This window comes from Macrobrachium nipponense, chromosome 39 (genome assembly GCF_015104395.2).
Source record: "Macrobrachium nipponense isolate FS-2020 chromosome 39, ASM1510439v2, whole genome shotgun sequence".
Classification (NCBI taxonomy): domain Eukaryota; kingdom Metazoa; phylum Arthropoda; class Malacostraca; order Decapoda; family Palaemonidae; genus Macrobrachium; species Macrobrachium nipponense.
In genome coordinates this window covers 18,876,661-18,898,456 of record NC_061099.1, presented here as the reverse complement: position 1 = coordinate 18,898,456, position 21,796 = coordinate 18,876,661, and the positions used below count along the sequence as shown (strand labels likewise).

General features: G+C 39.7%; 1 pseudogene; it reads left to right on the top strand.

Moving 5' to 3' along the window:
- LOC135209980 (G2/mitotic-specific cyclin-B-like) overlaps positions 1 to 21,796 on the top strand; it is a 46,427-nt pseudogene that overhangs the window by 9,388 nt on the left and 15,243 nt on the right.

Genomic DNA, 21,796 nt, shown 5'->3' with positions numbered 1-21,796 from the left:
ACTGGGATAAGAGCCGACACTGATCCTCAACTTTTCAATTTGAGCGCAAACCCTCGTGTTAGGATCAGGTGATCGGGATCAGTGTTGCGCTCCTTCATAAGGTGTATTGTCATAGAAGTGGTCCAGTACCCATTGACAAAGTCCTTTCAGGGGCTCTGCCGAGTAAGCGGTTCATACCCCAATCGGCAGACCCACAAGAACTCTTAGCCATAGATCACATATTTCGCTAAAGTCTTGAGGTGATGCAGACTACCGGGCAACAGCCCACGAAGTCTACCACCTATCAGATAGGAACCAAGGTTATTTATACCTACAACATATGTTGTTTACCTGTCTATTCCATGTTAGCTGTCTCTTACCCTCCACCAAAGGGTGTCAATCAGCTATGTATATATCTGGACAGGTAATGTTCATTGTATGAAAATGATATTGTTTATAATCAATAAAGTTTCTACATACTTACCTGGCAGATATATACGATTATGGCCCACCCATCCTCCCCGCAGGAGACAGGTGGAAGAGAAAAAAAATATGATAGAAAACGGGAATGGTTCTTAATCCTAGCCACCCAGGGCAGGACGGTAGATCACCTGCCTACCTGCTTGCAGCGTGTGCCGCGAAATTTGAATTTCTGTCGGGGACGACGGAGTCTTAGCTATGTATATATCTGCCAGGTAAGTATGTATGAAACTTTATTGTATTATAACAATATCATATTCATGCATCATATTGTGATATTTTCTGTGTTGCTTTGATCGTTTTACAATTTGTTATATACCAAAATGATTGCAATTTAGTGTATAATACAACAAAAAATAATTAACTCATTAGCTCTAACCGTTTTGCTCACAGCAGCGATTGTATACAATTATATTTGAAATTTTTTTTGTTTTTTTGCCCCCAGTGTCATATATCCCAATATTTATATATGATGATGATATTTTTTTCATTTCTGATGGTTGCATACTAAACTTCAGGCAATGACAAAAAAAAGGAGCCAAAAATGAACTCTTAATCTTGAAAATTAAGCGTGTTGGGAATAAAGGAAAAAAAAAAAAATTCTGCTTTGACGCTCACTCGCGAACGCCGCCGGCATACGGGAGACACTTTCAGAAATACTGGCTCGGCGTTTAAGGGTTAAAGGACCTCTGGTTTGTATAGTTAGGAAAAATACAATTTAGGACATTGTGATTTTCATTTAAAAGTTAGCTTAATACTTATGTAAAGACCATGCTTCTCTAGTCCAAATAAAAAGCGCTGTTTGTTCATGAGAAGGAATTTCTGAACAGATTGAGACTGAATAAAGAATTTCTTATAAGTGGTTGGGAAGACTTTTAAAAATAAATCGGTCGGAAGAGGGAAAGAAGAGAGAGATATTGTACATATGTAATCTTCACATACTATATTTTTACCAACCATTTATTTATTTTTTTTAAGGGTAATGTATTAAGCTAACTTATGCCACGCAACCAACAAGACATCGTCTAGTGCTCCCGAGTTTATGTTCGCCTCTTTCTCAGTTTCTTGTTGAAGCTGATGTACCTGCTTTAATCTGTTTTTGTCTGTTGCATTATATTGGTTTGCTTTACCTATATTAGTTTTTCTCTTCTCTTAGCTCTGAGTATTAGTATGTCGGACTCTAGTGCTTCCAGTCTTTGCTATTGTAGCGAGGGCTGCAAGACTAGAGTGACCAAGATGTGCTATGATGCACACATGAGGTGCAGTAAGTGGAGAGGTCAGGAGTGTATGAGAGACCTTGCCTGTGTTTGAGTGTAAGGAGTGGGATGACATTTTTATAAGATTTTATGTATGCTTGCCAACTAGTTACATGATCAAAGCCCTTCCACCTTCCCTCTTATGGATAATAGGGCATAAACAACTGAAAATCAGTGCTGAGTTGGTTCCTCTTTCCCCTGGTAGTGGGCGGGGGGTGTTGCCTAGCCAAAACAATATAGCAGTGTCGCGAATTTTCAAAATTCTAGCTGCTAATGGTTAGAAACTATAGCTACTTGGTAAGTTTACATAAAATCTTATTTTATTATGTCATTTTCCAACATCTGATCTGACTTTTTTTCTCACTATTATTCTGTGATAGAATAAAGTCGGTGATGGATGAGAGTAGGTGACTTATTTCCGCGTATGTAGTATACTGTGGTATACATATACTAGTAGGTATCAAATTACAACTTTAACCCCCCAGAAATTATTTTCAAGAGGGTCTAAGTTTTATTTGATGTCTTAATCATGAATTTTATTTTCAGATTCTCAGAAATGATGAGAATGGCCCTAGAAAAGTTGCTGCAAAAGTCCTTCAAGGTCCAGTTTTACGAAGAGCTGCTTTGGGAGATGTGGGAAATCGGCCCATCCCCACTAAAGGATCAACTGGCCCTCTGAAACCCGATTTGTTGAAACAGTCTCTTGTTGCCAGAGCAGCTGCAACCAGACAGTTCTCTTCACAGAGCAGGTAATGTTTAGCAGTGATTTTGTATGCGACTTTGCATGTACAGTATAAAGCTTTTCATTGGTGTTTCACATTTATTATTGTAGGATATACTATGTAGGTTAAAAATAAAAATGCAATATTCTCATTTTGAACAAGTAAAAATGGGATAATTTCATGAACCATCCCTGTGAGAGCTAATCATCAGCTCAGTGGTCTGGTAAAGCTATTTTAGTACCAAAATAACTGGGATTTATGTAGATAGACTTTAAATACTGAAATTCCATGAGCCAAGAGGTGCTTATGTTGTAAGTGCATAATTGGATTAGCTACATACAGAATTTCTAAATTTAAAGTGCAAGGAAGCTGCGAGAAGTTTTAATAAATGTCAGATGGGAAGACTGGTATTAGAGGGCAAGTTGTATTTTTGGTTTAACAGTTCCAGAAATGTTTCAGGAGTGGATCTTTTAATGAGTATCACTCTCCCAAATGGTCAGTGATGGTGGAATATTTACTGAAATTATAATGCATGTTTTTAATTATATTGGTGGCTATGACAAGCAATTATGCCAAAAGACCCCATTTGATAAGGAATTTTCAGTTTATGGTTGAAGGAATGTGCTTAGGTGTTTACATGGTAATTTCCACCCTGTACTTGATAAATAGGCATAAAGAAACAAGAAAATAATAAACCTGTAATTTATAGTATATTAATTTTTAACTTAAATTTATTTAAAATATTGCTGTCCAAAGTTTTTTGCAGGTGCTGTTTTGAACTTTAGTAGATTGTATAATTTGGGTTTCATTGTATTTAAAGTCACCTGCATCTGGAAATCTGTTTGTTCCTAAACGATTTACAAACCACCAGTCCTTACATTAGGAATTCCTTTCAGCCAAGGCTGGAAAATGCCCATTGAAATATCAAAAAAGGTGGTTAGGCAGTTAACTACCCATTTGATAGTTGGGAGCCCTTCCAACTGGATGTAAACATTCCATTGTCTCTACACTATACAAATCCTCAGTCCTTCACATTAGGAATTACTTTACAGCAAAGTTGGAACACGGCCGTTAAATTCTTGAACATGGTGGTTAGGCAGTAATTACCATCTGGTAGGGGAGTAGACCCACCTGCCGGGATGTAAACACTCCATTTTGCTCTTATAATGATAGTAAATTTTGTTTTCAGCTCGAGGCCATATACATGGTGTATACAAAGTAAGGGAACAAGAGGAACTGTACAGGATCTCCCCAGAGTTCGAATACAAGGCTGTTCCTGGTTCAGTCGTAGGATCTCGCCAAACATGAGTTTAATCGGTTCACGACGATGGATAGCACCAAGAAATTTTACCACCACCTCTATGATGCTCCTGTTTTGGGAACAACCATTTAGGCATGAACTAGTCGTCTTCGATGTCCTGTTATTTTTGTAGAAGGCCCCCATCGGGGCAGGTTCATGTTTGCTCTCTTCATTAGAGAACGAAAGTGGTCTGCTTCCAGTCCTTATTCCTGACTCTCGAATGAAGACGAATTAGGCTGGTGCTCGATTAACAGGAACCTATGAATATACTAGTTTATTTTCCTCACGACATGCGTCTGTTAACAGTTGCACCATCTGAGTACGTATTAGGTTCATACCTGTAAGTTAGTTCTGGTATGTGACTTGAGACGAATAGTGCCTTCTCTTAATTAACCTGAAACTCTGGTTTTAATTTTGAGACGAGTGATGGTATTGTTTACCAACAGCACCACAGGGTTGGCATTCTCACCGAAAAAGAGGGTTTCTTTCCCTCTCGTTTCGATTAACAAACAGGTGTACCTGTATTGCACTTGATAGTTCTAAGCTGAATGCATTCCAGCATGGAATGCACTAACAGGCAACTCAATATACAAAGTAGTGAGGGGCATAGTTTTACCTTCTCTCCGAGATTTTGTTCATCTTAGTATTGTTTCTCCTTAGTCGAGGGTTAACTATTAATTCTAATCTCTGCCTGTCTATCACATTCAGGTCTCTGGTTGGCTCAGAATTGTCACGTAAGGTTCATGTCTTGTGCTACACATTTGCCATTGCAAGAATTTTCAGACAGATGTCTCATAACTCCTTATTATCTTTTTGTTTACCCCATGGTATAACAGAAGTTAGTCTTCTTCTCCATCAACCCTGACCTGACCCATCGGCTGCTTTGATGACTCGGAATTATTTTCATCAGACAATTTGAGTTTTGTCTTCTAATATACAATTTTCTAATTCATAAGGCATTCAAGGATTAACTACTTCAGTCCTTAACATGCCAGGGATTAGAGCCGTCTTCAATGGTTGGTGTCATTGAAGGGACTTTGTATGATCAGAATCGTGAGAGTTCACTTCTCTCCAATTCAACTGTGAAGATGTAGGTCCACATTCGCCTTAGTCTTTCATTAAAGTAGTATTGTTTTGCCTTAGCTGAGATTCAACTACTGATGAGAAACTCAGTCTCTAGACTGCATTTGATTCCTCTAGAGTGCATATACCTATCAAGAATAATCACGGTTTTGTTTACCATGACCGCATCTCATCTCTCCCCAGCATTGGCAAAGAGATAGACGATTTGCATCTTTCGCTCTCGTCACCCTTCAAAAGGTGGTTGTCATATAATGACTCCATCTTGGATGCGCAATCATTCAGCATCTATTGACGAGTTTGAATCCTTCATGATCTGAGTTTTGGACTTTGTATTGGTTGATCCAGATCAGTCATTACTTTATCTTCTTGGTGTGTTGCTGTACCTAGGAGTATCAACACCTTTCATTGACTGTCAGACCTTTTCTCCCCTGAACAGTTTCATTTGCCAGACTGTTCACGATGGAAATGGCACGCTCCATGCTCGCTTTCATCAGGTAGAACGACTTAATACTACAGTGGACTTGAAGGATGTGCATTTTCAAATACCCATCCACCTGTCCTCCCACAAGTACCTTCGCTTTGTCTTCTGGGAGACAGTAAGAGTGTTTACCCTAGTTTTAGCTTGGGCCCATTTGCAGGGGAAATATCTGTTAAGGTATCTTGATGACTGGCTTGTCTTAGTGGGTTCTCGCTTGCAGTTGCTACAGGACAGAGATTGACTTCTCTATTTTTGCCGCAGTCTAGGGATTGTGATAACCCTCAAGAAATCAGATCTCATCCACAGACAGAGGATAACGCACTTGGGCATGCGGATAGATGCAGTAACAGCAAGAGTCTTGCCCTCACTCTTATCAGCAGGTTCAGGATGGCAGCACGGCCGTTAATGTCTACAGGTGTAGCCACCTCGACAATGGCAAGTCGTGATTGGTCATCCTTGGAGAAGCTGGTCCCTCATGGGGTGCTTGACCTTCATTCTCTCCAGTGGGGACTGAAGGAGTCTTGGTCCCAGTTTTGAGACTCAATCCTTTCCCATCCCCCTCTTGGAGGAGGTGAGGGAGGATTGGCACTGGTGGCTGGACAACAGGAACCTCTTAATAGGACACACTGACTGGAGTATACACCTGGAGTTGCTGACTTCAGGGGTGTGAAACTGACACAACAAGCACCTTCACATCAATATCTTGGAACTCGAGGTGGCCTTTTTAACCTCTCCAAGAGTTTTACAGATAGAGTGATGGGACACTCCTGTGGTGCTGATGAGCGACAACACCATGGTAGGCAAACGTCAACAAGCAGGGTATCTCGTATCCTTCCCGCTCAATCAGTTGGCAGTGCAGGTGTACGAGTGGGCAGTGGCTCACTTGGTAGAGCTGTCGGGCAGATACATTCCAGGCAGAATCAGGTGATAGGGACAGAGTGGTCCCTTCAGGCAGATATTACAAAAAGGCTGTATGACTTAGGGGGTGAGCAGTTGTAGATCTGTTCACAACCTGGCACAACAGGTAGCTACTAATCTTCTGTTCTTAGTGCCAGGCCCCCTTATTGCCAGACCCATGGGCCATTGCAGATAATGCTTTCCAACACTCGAGGGACAACCTCGATGTATACGTCTTATCTCTTTTCTCTAATTTGTAGGGTGTTAACCGAGCGTTGATCACTTTAAATCTAAGGGTGATTCTGGTGGCTCCCAAATGTCCTCAGTCTGTTTGGTATCCCGATCTGCTAGCTCATCTCACAGAGCACCAAGAGAGATTCCTCCCTGGCCCAACCTTCCATGTCAACCCCACATAGTGCTACATCAAGGCAGTGCAGTCCCTGTGTCTTCACGGCTGGAGGTATCCACCATCTCGTGCGAGCAAGAGGCTTTTCTCGTAGAGCAGTTGACAGAGATGGCAGGATGGCTCAGGCAGTCCTCTGCAGTGACATACCAGGGAAAGTGGCAGTCTTCTTGGTTGGTGTCATAGATGGGGGTCTCTTCTGACAGAGCTACTCTTCAGCAGGTCATGAACTTCCTTGTCTTTCTTCACTGAGAAGCTTCTCTCTGTTTCATTTGTAAAAGGCTATAGGTGTGCACTAGGCCTAGTCTTGAAGCTGAAAGGCATTTATAACCAACTCCTTGGAGATATCTTTGCTCATGAGAAGCTTCAAAAGGTCATGATGCCCACCCAGGGATCTCAGGCCTCCTGTGTGGGAGCCTTTACGAGAGTTGTTAGATAGGGATCGGACCCTCGACCATTTTCCTGCTTACCCTGGCATCAGCAGTGTGTTTGAGAACTACATGGACTTCCTTTGATGTGAAACACCTGAGGGGATGGGGATCGGTAATGTTCAATTTCATCATGGACTTCATAGCGAAGATTTGGAACCCATGGGTCCCTGACAATAGGCTTTGAGTTCTTTATGTTCCCCTCCCTAGAGGACTTTGTTGGTAATTACCCAGACGAGATGCTACTTTGTCATTAAGACTGCTGCAGCGTTATCTGAAGAGGAGTCAACATCTCCGGCCTTCGTGTCAGCGACTTCATTAGTAATGGTGTTTCCAAGAAAGAAGTATCCAAGAACATCATTTCTTTCTGGCTTCATGAGATGATCAGGAGAGAGTACTCTGCCGTGGGCGAAGACAACACTGGTACCTTTCATCCGAGAGCTCCTTAAGCAAGAGGCATTGGTCCTTCCCTCGCATTCCATAAGAACCTGTTGGTTCCTGTTACTGAAAGTGGGGGTGTAGTCTACCTTTGGGATATTGTCCATAAGTCCTTGGACATTTTTTACATATATAGATATATCCTGTGGTGACTGCTCAAATTGTGTAGCTTACCCAGCTTTAATGTAGGACAAAGTTGCGTCTTACCCAAGATGTACAGTGATAGTGATAAATGCGAATGTAATTGCGAAGGGGACTGGCTTTCCTTCTCATATCATCCCGCTCTTCTTTCAGGCAGTGATGAGCTGTTACATGTTAACTGGCAGCTGGTGCAGGTAAGTCTATTCATTGAGCTCGCAGTCATTTTCTTTGATTAGATTATAGAATATAATCCTCTCCTTCCCCTAGCAAAGGGGAGAAGGAGGCCATGGCATAAGACAAACCCAATGATTGTACTATTTGCCTTGTCTCCGACATTAAGGTTCCTTATACCTCTTTCATATAAGGTTAAGTATTTCTCCCTCATCTGGAATGGCCCAGAAGTCTGACTATTGATCTCGCAGTTCCTATAATCTGATCGGTTTGTTAGAGGCTTGGTTTCCATCTTCACTCTATTGAACAGGAAGAGAACCCAAGTGTGGCAAACTCCCTTCAGTTCATAGAGACTCGTTCAGATTCCTCCCTCCAATAAGTGAGTCTTCCTAATCTAAAAGACCAATGGTTGTTATATTGTGTAGGAACAAATCACAATTTTTTTTAAGTAAATTGTATTTTTCCTAACTAACAAATCTAAGGTCCTTTAGTTTACACTTATGCCCACCTCATGATACCCCTCAATCTGACACCTGGTCCAAAAGCATATTTGAATGTTTGTCTGGTTGGGAGGGAACTCCCAGACAGGTAGTTTACTGTCTAACCACCTTGTTTGAAAGTTCAGTGGACATTTTCCAGCCTTCGCTAAAAGTAATTCATAATGTAAAGAACCTCGGGTTTGTATTGTTAGGAAAAATACAATTTACTTGAAATAATTGTCATTGTGAAAAAAATGGCTAAACAAAATTTATACTTAAAAGCTTTGATCAATAGGAGGAAGCCAGTAAGCTTGAGTGCTTCTTCACAGTAAGAAAGCATTGAATATTTCCTTACGAGAAAATAGAGATACAGGCAGTCCCCGGGTTACAACGGGGGTTCCGTTCTTGAGACGCGTTGTAAGCCGAAAATCGTCGTAAGCCGGAACGACGCTTGGAAATATGTCTTAAACTAATAAAAAGTTATAAAACCTTACTTGTAATCCTTTATTTGGTTACACTACATGTTGTTTCCTGTAGTTTTATGTACAACCTGGAGTTATTTTCATAAAAGAATGCTGGTTCTTGAAGGTAAAAACTATTGTAATCCTCTGGTGACACTACATTCTTGAAGTTTTATGTACAACCTGGAGTGATTTTGCCAAATCTTGAGGGCTACAAGAATTCTGATTACTATTTACGTATCATATAGACTAATTAAAGTAAACGTATCTTTAAATAGGCTTATATATTAGTATCAACAAAACATTTCCTGCTATGAGTCAGAGGCCGTTTAATGAAACGAACACTTCTCTGTCCTATCTGTTCAGAAAATAAATGTTACGTCAATCCCCGAGACGGTGACCATTGTTGCCAAGGCGTCTCTCTCTCTCTCTCTCTCTCTCTCTCTCTCTCTCTCTCTCTCTTCCTCTTCTCGTCTCTCTCTTCTCTCTCTCTCTCTCTACTCTCTCTCTCTCTCTCTCTGATCAAATTACACTGGAACTTTGACATACGACCTTGCCCTAATATACGAATGTTTTGAGATACAACAGAAAATTTTGCGAAAATTTCAGCTTTGATATACAGTAGACCCTTGACTCACGAACACAATCCGTTCCTAGACCTTGGTCGTGTTCCAAATTGTTCGTGACTCGGAGCTAATTTCCCCATAAGGTTTAATGGGAATAATATTAATTGGTTCTCGACCCCTACGAACCAATATATATTATGTATATTTTGCCTTATTTTACACAGATAATGTAAAAGTCAGTGTAAAAAACCTTAATATATCTAATAATATAATTTAAAATGGTAAACTAACACTATAAAAACGTTTGTAAAGTGAACACTTACTATGACTGGCGAGACTTCTGGCTTGACGGACAAGAGAAGAGGAGGGTGGTGGGTGGGGAGGAGGTTATTGTGCGGAAGAGACCTCCCCCATCCAGGTCAGGGAGATCTCGTTCCGGAGATTCAACTCTTCTAGGTTTTTTTGGTGAACGTTTAATCACAAACTTATCCAATGTCTGTTGCCTTTTCCTTCCTTGCATAACTTTTCTGAATGGCTCATTAAATTTTCATTGAGCATATTCACGATCCTGTTCATAACAATTTTGTCCGGATGATACAATTCAAGGAAGCACTGGACATCATTTCCACTTTTCCAATGTGGCTTTTTTATCACATCACTGCTGACATCTGTAACTTCCTCCCCAGCCTCCTCTTCGTCAGTTGATTGCTCCCGAGCAAGTTGCTCCTGCTGCTCTTTGTGGAGTTGAACAAGTTCGTCCGCAGTCAAATCTTCTGAATGTTCAGCGACCAATTCTTCAACATCTTCGTCGTTGACTTGTAGACCCATACTGTTGCCCATGGACACAATTTCTTGCACAATCTCTGCATCGAAGCCCTCAAAGTCACGGACAGTTACGCAACTGGGGCCAAAGTTTCCGCCACGCAGAATTTAATGTGCGGTACGTAACTCTGATACACTTGCCGAGCTTTCTCGCAGATGATCGGCTCGTTTACACTATCACCTGCCATCTGTTTCTCATGTACCCACTTCAAAATTATTTTTTCTGCCTCTTCGAGGGTTTGCGATCTCATCTTGGTTAGTACTGTCACTCCCTTCGCAACATTTGCTTCTTTAATGGCATCCTTGTTTTTCAAATTGTCGAAATTGTCGACTGGCCATCTTGTACTCACTTGCGATATCGGTCACGCGAACACCACGTTTTCAAACTTTTCTATAATTTCTTTCTTTATTTCAATGGTTATCTTCCTCTGCACCCTCTTCTCACCATCACTCTTCACTTTCTTACTTTCACCACCACTCTTCACTTTCTTAGGCACAGTTATGAAGAAAATCACAAGTTTTAGCGCAAAAAACAAAATGCTAAGCGAATTGACGAACGTCTTGTACACAATGAGATGAGACAAAGAGCGATGCGTGGGTGACGCCGTGCGTGGGCGGCTGGAGGATGGCTGTTCCCATGGCAACTCAAACGCTCTCACGTGTGCTGGGCGATTTCGCGCATTTTTCAAATGTTTGTGTCTAAAAAATTAGTTTGTGAAACAAAGTGAATTGTTATTTTCCAGAAATTTCCAGCATTTTTCAAATGTTCATGTCTCAAAATTAGTTCATGACCCAAACAGAATTTTTATTTTCCGCATTTTTTTTTTGTTCGTATCTCAAAGTTAGTTCGTAGGTCAAGGGTGAAATTTTACCTATAATTTTGGTCGGGGATCGAGTTGTACGTGGGTCAATGCGTTCGTGAGTCAAGGGTCTACTGTACAACGAAATATTTGAGATACGATTTTGCGATGAGTGTTAGTTGTATAGGCGACCGATAAATGGCGTTCAGTCTGTTTGTTTGTTGTGCTGCATGTTAACACGTCGTTGTTTAGTTCGTTGTATTTGCGCCTATTTTTCGTGTTATTTTGTCTATTTTATTATTAACCATGGTCTCAAAGCTAAAGACAAAGCAGGTGATAAGAAAAAAAACCCAAGAAAATGATTTCGATGGAAGCAAAACATGAAATTATAGCAAAGCATAAAACCTTCCAAAGGCATCAACCATTATTTCTAAACTACAAACTGATTAAAATAAAAAAATAAAAAATTAGTTTCGCATGTTATTTTCATTTTGTGTTTATTACGTAGTTATTAGTGTACATACGTAAATAAAAAGAGAACAAATCGTTCCCTGCCACCCTTCCCTACCTCTTCCCCCTGCTGGCCTCACGTCATCTTTCGTTGTGGTAAGTAAAATTCCTTTCTTTTTTTAATTGATTTTATTAACATTTATTATCATTTATCACATTGCTATGTTATTTATCATTATGTTTGTTATTACTCGTTTATTTGTGTATAAATTGTGTATATTATATGTAATTTAGCTGTGTTTAGGTGTGGTTTCATACCGCTAGAACGGATTAATCATAATACATATTACATTATTTTAAATGGGAAAAAAAAATGCTTTGAGATACAACTGTTTTGATATATGACGATGGTAACGGAACAAATTAAATTCGTATGTCAAGGTTCCAGTGTACTGGATAATGTCTCTCTTTGGATACTTCGATTTTGCCAAATCTTGAGGGCTACAAGAACAGTTGATTACTATTTACGTATCATATAGACTAATTAAAGTAAAACGTATCTTTAAATAGGCTTATATTATTAGTATCAATAAACAACAAAACATTTACTGGCATGAGTCAGAGGCCGTTTAACGAAACGAAACACTTCTCTGTCCTTACTCGGAGCGTCGGAAGACGCCTCTCTCTGCTCTCTCTCTCTTCTCTCTCTCTCTCTCTCTCTCTCTCTCTCTCTCTCTCTCTCTCTCTCTCTCTCATTGTAATCTAACCAGAAACTTCGTTTTTGTTATTATTACTGGAAACAAGCAATGATTTTTTTCATTATTTGTGCTTTTGGACTGTTATATGTAAACTTTGCGCACCGCAAGCTAGTATGTATTCATTCGCTCGGAAACTAGTTCCACATATGAGGCGTCACTAAAAAACATAGAAAAATACGACGTAAAGAGTGTCGAAAATCATCATAACCTCAAAATTTTTGTTGTAATCTAACCAGAAACTTATTTTTATTAATATACTGTGCTAAACTATAAAGGAGTTTTATCATAGTATGAGTTTTTTAAAAGCGTTGTTAACTCGGAGCGTCGGAAGCGTCAGCGTCGTAACCTCGGAACAAGCATCGTAACCCAGGACGGATTTTTCCATTGAATATTTAAGAAAAAGCGTCGTAACCTCGGAACGTCGTAAGCCGGAACCGTCGTAACCCGGGGACCGCCTGTAATTATGCTTGTTATAGATTCTTTTAAAAAAATTGAACATCTATAAAGCGATATATGTACTATTTTAGATACTCATTACAGTAAGTTGCTTAATCATTTATGATTTTGTAAATACTTTGGAACATTCTTATATTCACTTCCATTAAGCTTGCCTGAAAGAAAATTGGTAGGGTGGACAGCTAACCTAAAATATTGGGTAAAAATTTGATATTTTTTATTTATGTTGATACCAAGAAGTGACCTGGCAGTTGACATAACTTGAACAGGTAAAGCCCATGAAAATTTTGAGCTTACACTTGGGGATATATTTTACACAGTGAACTATAAAAAAATGTTAACTACAAATACAGTACATTTCTTCAGCCAATACAGCTTTTTGCATGGCCTTTAATGCACTTTTTTTTTTAGAATAGAGCAAATGAGTATTATGTGGGAATATTTGTCAATAGGATAGGACTTAGGATAAATTATATGTAGTTGATATTTTGTGTACTGTGCATGTACTGGAGTTGCAATGTACTGGATATTAATATACTGTAAATGTTTTAGGAAAGACATAAAAGAAAATGAAAATATCAAGGAACCCACTGAAAATGTTGAGGACATGGATGTGCAAGAAGCGAAGGTTGAGGAACTGTCCATTGCCTTCTCTACTCAACTTTTGAATGTTGAGGACATTGATTCACAGGACCGTGGTAATCCTCAGTTGGTCTCTGATTATGTGAATGAGATCTACAAGTATCTCCGTGAACTAGAGGTTTGTCTTGAAATTTTTAAAAATTCATTAGTCAAAATAGGCGAGGAAATTTTACAGTACTACCTTTAAAAAATGCAAGATTTTCATACTGATGCTTTGATAGTAAAATGTATGCCATGGAAATTTTCTTTGGTAGTAGTTGTTTGTTTTTTTTTTTTTTGTTTTTTTTTTATAAGGCAATAACAGAACAAACAAGGGCTTTATTTTTATAAGTACTTAGTTCAGTAAACAAGCCAGATGGTATTATCCAGTTGCAAAGTACTATAGTGTGATTTTTTTTTTTTTTTTTTTTTTTTTTTTTTTTTTTTTTTTACTGCTTAACAGGAATTGCTCCTTTTGACTGTTGTTGATAAACCCAGAATATGTTAAGATTCCACTTTACCCTGACTGGTGACTAGTGTTGAACATCAGTCATTTCAAAGTGGTATATCAAAGTTTCAAGATCTCAGGGCTGGAAGTAAATTGTAGATAAAGCTGTACAGTAGTATAGATCTTGAACAAATTAAAAAAAAAAAAAAAAAGTCTTGAAATATGGTGCTAGTCTTGAAACTGGCACAAGACCTTAATATTGAGATAGTATGTTTTTCAATTGCAGTCTTGAAATTTATTTCTCACGAAATTTTATCTTTACAGGATAGAAGTCAGGTCAAAGTGGGTACCTTGAAGGACAAGGTGATTTTAGTGGGAAGATGAGAGCAATTTTGATAGACTGGCTTGTACAGGTTCACTCACGCTTCACGCTATTGCAAGAAACACTCTACCTTACAGTTTCTATTATTGATAGATTCCTCCAGGTGAGAAGCTTAAAACTTAACACTTTTCTATGTTTAAATTCTTGAACATGGATGCTGCATAACTACTGAGGGGGATGTTTACAAGCAAAAGAGTTTAATAGGTGACTCTCTGTAAATAATTTTATAGTGAACCTTAACAGGAACAGGAGCAATCAAGTTAAGGGGGCCGGCCGGCTAATGCCGTTTTTTAACGACAGGACTTTGACATTCATACCACTTAATAAGGCGACTTGGGACATCTCCAAACCGCATATGATTTTCGCCTCTGACCTTCGGTTTTGTGACGCCAGGGCTATTTATCCCGAAAATAACCACTTTTCAAATTCTATCTCCTCCCTTGATATTTAATATTAAGACTGGGATTATACCAATATATAACCTGTGTAGACCCTCCAATCAAATGGAGAGTTTTTTTTCTAAGTCAGTTTTTTGTTAGATATGAATTTTCAATATGGTAAAAAAATAAAAAAAAAAACCCTAAACCCTATATCACAAGAAAAAAATGTATAAAAAAAAAGACGAAACAAAAATTGGAAAAAAGGGCTCTATTTGATTGTTCTATAATGTCTTTCTGAGTTATATACCAAAATTCCAATGTTATAGCTTTAAAACAAATAAGTGAGGAGATAGACTTTGAAGGTCCATAAGTATAGTTTTGAGATACGGGCGTTCAAAGTTTTCCTTCGTATTTCTATAAAGACAGTGTTAATAAATAATGATATTATGAATGTATATTTCTTTTTTTGTATATTAATAACCACCAAAACTATTTTATTTATCATAATTTAATCATAATGATGATCCCTTTGCTCATATATCGTAGCCTGGGGCACTGCTTGAGGCAAGATGGGGCACTCCTTCCTACGTAACCCCCTCTCTCCCCTTCATTAACTCGGCTTATTACAGCGAATTTTCTTCTTCTGTATGTTAGCGAGATGTTTTCCTTGTATTTTCCCCTCTTTGGCATGATGAACATTCTTGCCGAAACCAAACAAAGATAAACAAACATAAATGCAAGAGAAATGTCAGAGGTGAAACTCGAAGATGTACTCTCTTTTTACAAAGGCAATTTTAATAAATCATGATTATTATGAATTTCATAGTCCATTTTGGGTATTAAAAACCAAAACTATGTTATTTATCATAAATGAAGATCTCTTTGCTCAAAGATCGTAGCCTTGGCATAGTGTGTCGTTGTGCTGTCAGGCAAGAAGGGGGCGTTACTAAGCAACCCTCCCCTCTCTCTTCACTAACTACGCATATATTATGATATTCTGTAATAGCTTGAGCGATTTTTCTTTGTATGTTAGCGAGATGTTTTCTTGTCTTTTCCTCATTGGCATGATGAACTTCTTGCCGAAACATACAGGCAGTCCCTTGGGTTACGACGGGGGTTTCCGTTCTTGAGACGCGTCGTAAGCCGAAATCGTCGTAAGCCGGAACGACGCTTGGAAATATGTCTTAAACTAATAAAAAATTATAAAAAACCTTACTTGTAATCCTTTGGTTACACTACATGTTGTTTCCTGTAGTTTTATGTACAACCTGGAGTTATTTTCATAAAAGATGCTGGTTCTTGAAGTTAAAAACTATTGTAATCCTCTGGTGACACTACATTCTTGAAGTTTTTATGTAGGCAACCTGGAGTGATTTTGCAAAATCTTGAGGGCTACAAGAAACAGCTGATTACTATTTTTACGTATCATATAGACTAATTAAAGTAAATGTATCTTTAAATAGGCTTATATATTAGTATCAACAAAACATTTCCTGCCATGAGTCGAGGCCGTTTAATGAAACGAACACTTCTCTGTCCTATCTGTTCAGAAATAAACGTTACGTCAATCCCGCCGAGACCATTGTTGCCAACGCGTCTCTCTCTCTCTCTCTCTCTCTCTCTCTCTCTCTCTCTCTCTCTCTCTCTGATCAAATTACATTGGAAACTTGACATACGATTGCCCTATATACGAATGTTTTGAGATACAACAGAAAATTTGCGAAAATACAAGCTTGATATACAACGAAATATTTGAGATACGATTTTGCGATGAGTGTTAGTTGTATAGGCGACCGATAAATGGCGTTCAGTCTGTTTTGTTTGTTGGTGCTGCATGTTAACACGTCGTTGTTTAGTTCGTTGTATTTGCGCCTATTTTTCGTGTTATTTTGTCTATTATTATTAACCATGGGTCTCAAAGCTAAAGACAAAGCAGGTGATAAGAAAAAACCCAAGAAAATGATTTTCGATGGAAGCAAAACATGAAATTATAGCAAAGCATGAACGTGGCGTTCGTATCGTCGATTTGGAAAACGGAGTATGGTCGAAATCCTTCTACATATCCACGATCATCAAGCAGAAGGAAGCTATAAAAACCCCGAGACCATTGTTGCCAAAGCGTCTCTCTCTCTCTCTCTCTCTCTCTCTCTCTCTCTCTCTCTCTCTCTCTCTCTCTCTCTCTCTCTCTCTCTCTCTCTCTCTCTCTCTCTCTGATCAAATTACGTACTGGATAATGTCTCTCTTTGATACTTCGATTTGCCAAATATTGCAGGGCTACAAGAACAGTTGATTACTATTTACGTATCATATAGACTAATTAAAGTAACGTATCTTTAAATAGGCTTATATTATTAGTATCAACAAACATTTACTGGCATGAGTCAGAGGCCGTTTAACGAAACGAACACTTCTCTGTCCTTAACTCGAGCGTCGGAAGACGCCTCTCTCTCTCTCTCTCTCTCTCTCTCTCTCTCTCTCTCTCTCATCTCTCTCTCTCGTCTCACTCTCTCTCGTCTCTCTCTGATCAAATTACTGGATAATGTCTCTCTTTGGATACTTGGAATTTGCGTTGTAATCTAACCAGAAACTTCGTTTTGTTATTATTACTGGAAACATGCAATGATGCATTATTTGCGCTTTTGGACTGTTATATGTAAACTAGTATGTATTCATTCGCTCGGAAACTAGTTCCGCATATGAGGCGTCACTAAAAAACATAGAAAAATACAACATAAAAAGTGTCGAAAATCATCATAATCTCAAAATTTTTGTTGTAATCTAACCAGAAACTTATTTTTATTAATATACTGTGCTAAACTATAAAGGATTTTTATCATAGTATGCGTTTTTTAAAAGCGTCGTTAACTCGGAGCGTCGGAAGCGTCAGCGTCGTAACCTCGGAACAAGCGTCGTAACCCAGGACGGATTTTTCCATTGAATATTTAAGAAAAAGCGTCGTAACCTCGGAACGTCGTAAGCCGGAACCGTCGTAACCCGGGGACCGCCTGTACATAAACACGTGAAAGCAAGCGAAAGTCACGAGGTGAAACTCGAATGTGTAATCTACTTGAAGTCTATGGTCGCACTGATTCATGGTTGAACCAGATACTCGCTTCTGCGAGCCACGGAATCTCTACAGATGCCATTTCTCACAATTTCTTTGCCAATAATTATCAAAATTTATGATAACAGAAGAAATATAGCATTTTCTTGTACGGATGAATGTTTTAGGCTTATTGAGTGAGTTATGTTTACTAATTACCTTGTAACTACAAAAGTAAGAGGAATTTTGACGAAATATTTCGTATACGTATTCTCAATTGCCATATGAAGCTCCATGAATTTTTTCATGACTGCATTTTTCGCCCTATACCACCGTATATAGGGGTTCCGGCCGGCCCCCTTAAGATAACTAAACAATTGTACATTTCTTGTTTATTGGGGAAGTCTGTAATTTTAGTACCCAAGACAAATTGTCAAGAAGACTCCCCCATCTTGAGATATTTTGAAAAAATTCAATATTTCTTTTCAACATAAAAAAAAAAGTCTGGTTGTTGTAATAAACATCTAACTGAAACAAAATTGAAAGTGAGAGAACCATGGAAATTGGATTAGTTTTTGTTATGCTCTTTCTAATTGAAAGAATCCTTAATTTGAATGTGATATGTACCATCTGATCATGGTATTGAAGAGATCCTTGATAGAATCGACGTAGAACATTTTAAACATTCAGAGCGAATAAAAATAACTAATAAGATGAATGGACGTCACCTGTAGGGTATAATTATCTATAAAGAAAACTTTAGCAGGTGTGTGCTATAAAAATAGATTTAAAAATGAAAATTATAGTACAATAAACCCCCATATTTATGGACTCTGGAATTGTGGATTTCTCTCTGGAACATACACCCCCATTATTCATGGAAAATTCAATTATTCGCAGTATTTTTGTGTATCCTTTTTTTTTTTTTTTTTTTTTTTTTTTTTTTTTCATAAACTGTACTTGTGATGAAAAAAAAAAGTATAAAAATTTTTAGTGAGGTTTTATTGAGTTTTAACTAACAAAAATAGTCTGTTTTAAGAATTTTAATAGGGGTTTCAACTATTCACGGATTCTAGCTATTTGTGGGGACTGGTGCGAAAACTGGGGTGGGAACACTGTAGTATATCAATTGGCCAAACTGCAAAATTTTTAGGATTAAGAATTTGTTACTACTTACATTTGGAAAGCCCACATAACATATGAGGTGTTCAGCATTAAAAGGGCCTCTCGCCACAACTTTTGAAAATGGCTTCTTTTGCCTTATCAGCTTCCCAACATACAAAAGCATAGGGTAAATAATCCTTTATTAAGAATATGATTTTCAGCCTTCTGGCCAGTAGTTGACATCGAGTGGAAGTTTGTAAAACAGAGCAGCCTCTCACCACTCAGCTGCTGAGAACACCAAGTTTGTACCGAATGCCCATAGTTTCAACCTTCTGTTTGAATTGTAAACAAATCCTGTGATTTCTGCCGCTATTTTTACTTATTATTTTGTGAATTTGCAGCTTCCACGTATTATGTTATGATGTGCTAGTGATTCTGCAGGTAACAGTTATGTGGCCAATGATTGTGTGATAAGGTGAAAATATAGCTTTAAAATAACCCCCCCCCCCTTTTTATCCCAAAAAAGGGGGTAGGATTGAACTACCAATTTTTTTATGCATACTATTATATTTTTTATCACAAATATTTCCTCTCATACAAATTTCAACTATCTTGAAAAATAGACATGAGAGCAGGTTGAAGTTCTAGTGAGAGATAATGCTGAACACCTCATATGTGAAATAAAAATGAAAACATTAAATTTTACACATGCAACTTACCCGGCAGATATATACTTAGCTTATGTCTCTGACGTCCGACAGAATTCAAAACTCGCGGCACACGCTACAGGTAGGTCAGGTGATCACCCCCTACCGCCGCTGGGTGGCGGTAATAGGAATCATTCCCGTTTTCTGACAGAATTTTCTGTCGCCGGTGCTGACAACAACTTTGTGGTAGCTCCTGCTTAGAATTTCTTGCTTGCTTCGCCGAGGATTATTTGGGAAGTATTTGATCTTTGGTTGTTGGCATACGCTTTGTGTTGGATTTAGTTAGTAATTATGTCCGATTTAACACCTGGAACTCTGTTTAGAGTATGTGTAAATGAGGGATGCAAGGTGAGGTTGCCTAAGGCTACTTTGGACCCTCACACTGTTTGTGTAAAATGTAGGGGGAGGGATTGTTCAGTTAAGGATACGTGTGATGTATGTGAGAACTTAACTGAATTACAATGGAAAGAAACTAACTTCGTATGTTAGAAAGTTAGAAAAGGATAGGATTAGAAAAGCTTCAGCTAGAAGTTCAAGTAGATCCTGTTCTGCGGAACAGGATAGTATTTCTAACCCTGCAGTAGCTTCGCCATCTTCCTTTTTGGTTTCAGCTCCTTCCCCCGCAGCGAACCCGCAGATGTGTCTGCCGAGAGAGCCGCTGTGGAAGCTTCAATCCGCAATTTGCAACAGCAATTGCGAGATATAAACCAAGGTAAGGGTGAAGTGTCTAGTGATAAGTGCAGTGTCCCCAGTGCAGTGGAGGGGCGTCTGACCGACTCCAGCATCGCTCCTAGGCCTAGACCTCTTTCAGACTCCCATGCCCAGGGAGGAGGAATGTCGAAAGCCGCAAGGGGATGTAGAGTATCCCAACGGTCAGGCGTCCCTTCAGCAGGTCCTGTAGACTGCGTCCCATTGGCTGCTATAGAGAGTTATAGGAAAAGCCTCTTAAGGAAGTGTTTTTCCGACTGATTCGTCCTCTCCTAAACGAGGATGGAGCTCTTCTTCCAAATCGCGCCCTCTCAAGAGAGCCTGGAAACCTCCAGGAGTAGCGCTCTTGACTCCAGCCCGGAGCCTTTTCCGGAGTATTCTCCTGCGCCTAAGAAGGCTATGAAGGATCCGGAATCCTCTCCAGAAGGGATTCGGTCATCTAACTAAGAGATTCCTGTTGGACCTCCAAGAGAATCTCTCTTCTTTAGTAGGCTCGCTTTCGACTAGTAGGCGCAAGGAGCCTTCTCGCAGGAAGGACGCCTCTCTTCCAGTCAAGAGGTCGGTTAGGAAAGAGGAGTATGATAGACGATCTTCTCCAGTAAGAGCCTATTCGCCTCCTAGAGTAGACGACTCCTTTGAAACTTCTGTCGAGACAGGGAAGATGGTATTCTCCTCGTAGAAGCCTTCGGAAGCTAGGACGTCCCATAGCGCAAAGCGGCAGGAAGTAGGCGCTAGATTCCTCTCCTTGTAGGATAAGGAAGTCTCTCCTTGCGAGAAGACGATTGGTTCGTATCTGTCGAACGATCTCCGAGGAGTAGGATCTCCTCTGCAAGTGGTAGGAAAGAACGAGAGCGCTCTACTAAGAGAGATAGAAGCGAGAAAGGCTCCTCCTAAGGATGATTTTTTCATAGAAGGCGCCAAAGTTCGATAGGACGCCTGGATGATCGAGTCTCGTTAAGTTACTCGAGACCTTATGATAGGCTTTCTTCAAGGGAGTCAAGCGCCTCTCCTAGTAGGTTCCAAGATTCTACGAAGAACCTAAACAGGGGTTCGCGCCCTACTCCTGGAAGAGTATCTAGAGCGGACGCTTACCGTTTCTCCTAGCAGGCGTCGAGAGCCTGAAAGGAGCCTAATCGAGGATCTGCGCCCTACTCCTGTAAGACGATCAAGAGTAGGCGCAAGCGCTTCGCCCCAAAGGCAGCAAGAGCCTAAAAAGAGCCTTTCCAGGGATTTGCGCCCTAATCCTGGTAGATCAGGAGTAGGCTCTGACACCTCTCCTCGTAAGATTCAGGAGCCTGAAAGGAGCCTTTTGTCAGGCGCGCTCCCTACTCCTAAGAGTCACAGAAGAGTAGGCGCAAGCCCCTCTCCTCACAGGCGCCAAGAGCCTGAAAGGATCCTGACTTTGGGATTCGGATTCCGCCCTACTCATAGTAGGCGCTCGAGAATAGAGAAACGAGTGTTTTCTTTCTCCGGATAGGCGCCAAGAGGCCCTAATAACTCCAGGCTCTAGATCCTCCCTCCCCTAGTAGGTAATCAAGAACCTAGGGAAGCAGAAGTAAAGCGGAGTTTTTGTTCTTTACCCGAGGAAACATATCTCGGGTATTGAACTGGCGGGCTCCTTCGGACGAGCTCTTGAAGGATAAGTCGCATACCTGCCAGGACTTCTTCACGAAGAAGTCTCCCTCTCCAAATGTAACTTTGGAGGAAGTCTCGGAGGAGGAAGAGACGAAAGAAGTAGGAGTCTCTGATTATAAGAGACTTTCTGCATTACTTCTTCAGGAGTTTGGGGACTCGCTGTGTTCAGCTGATCCTCCTTCTCCGGGATCTCTGCTATC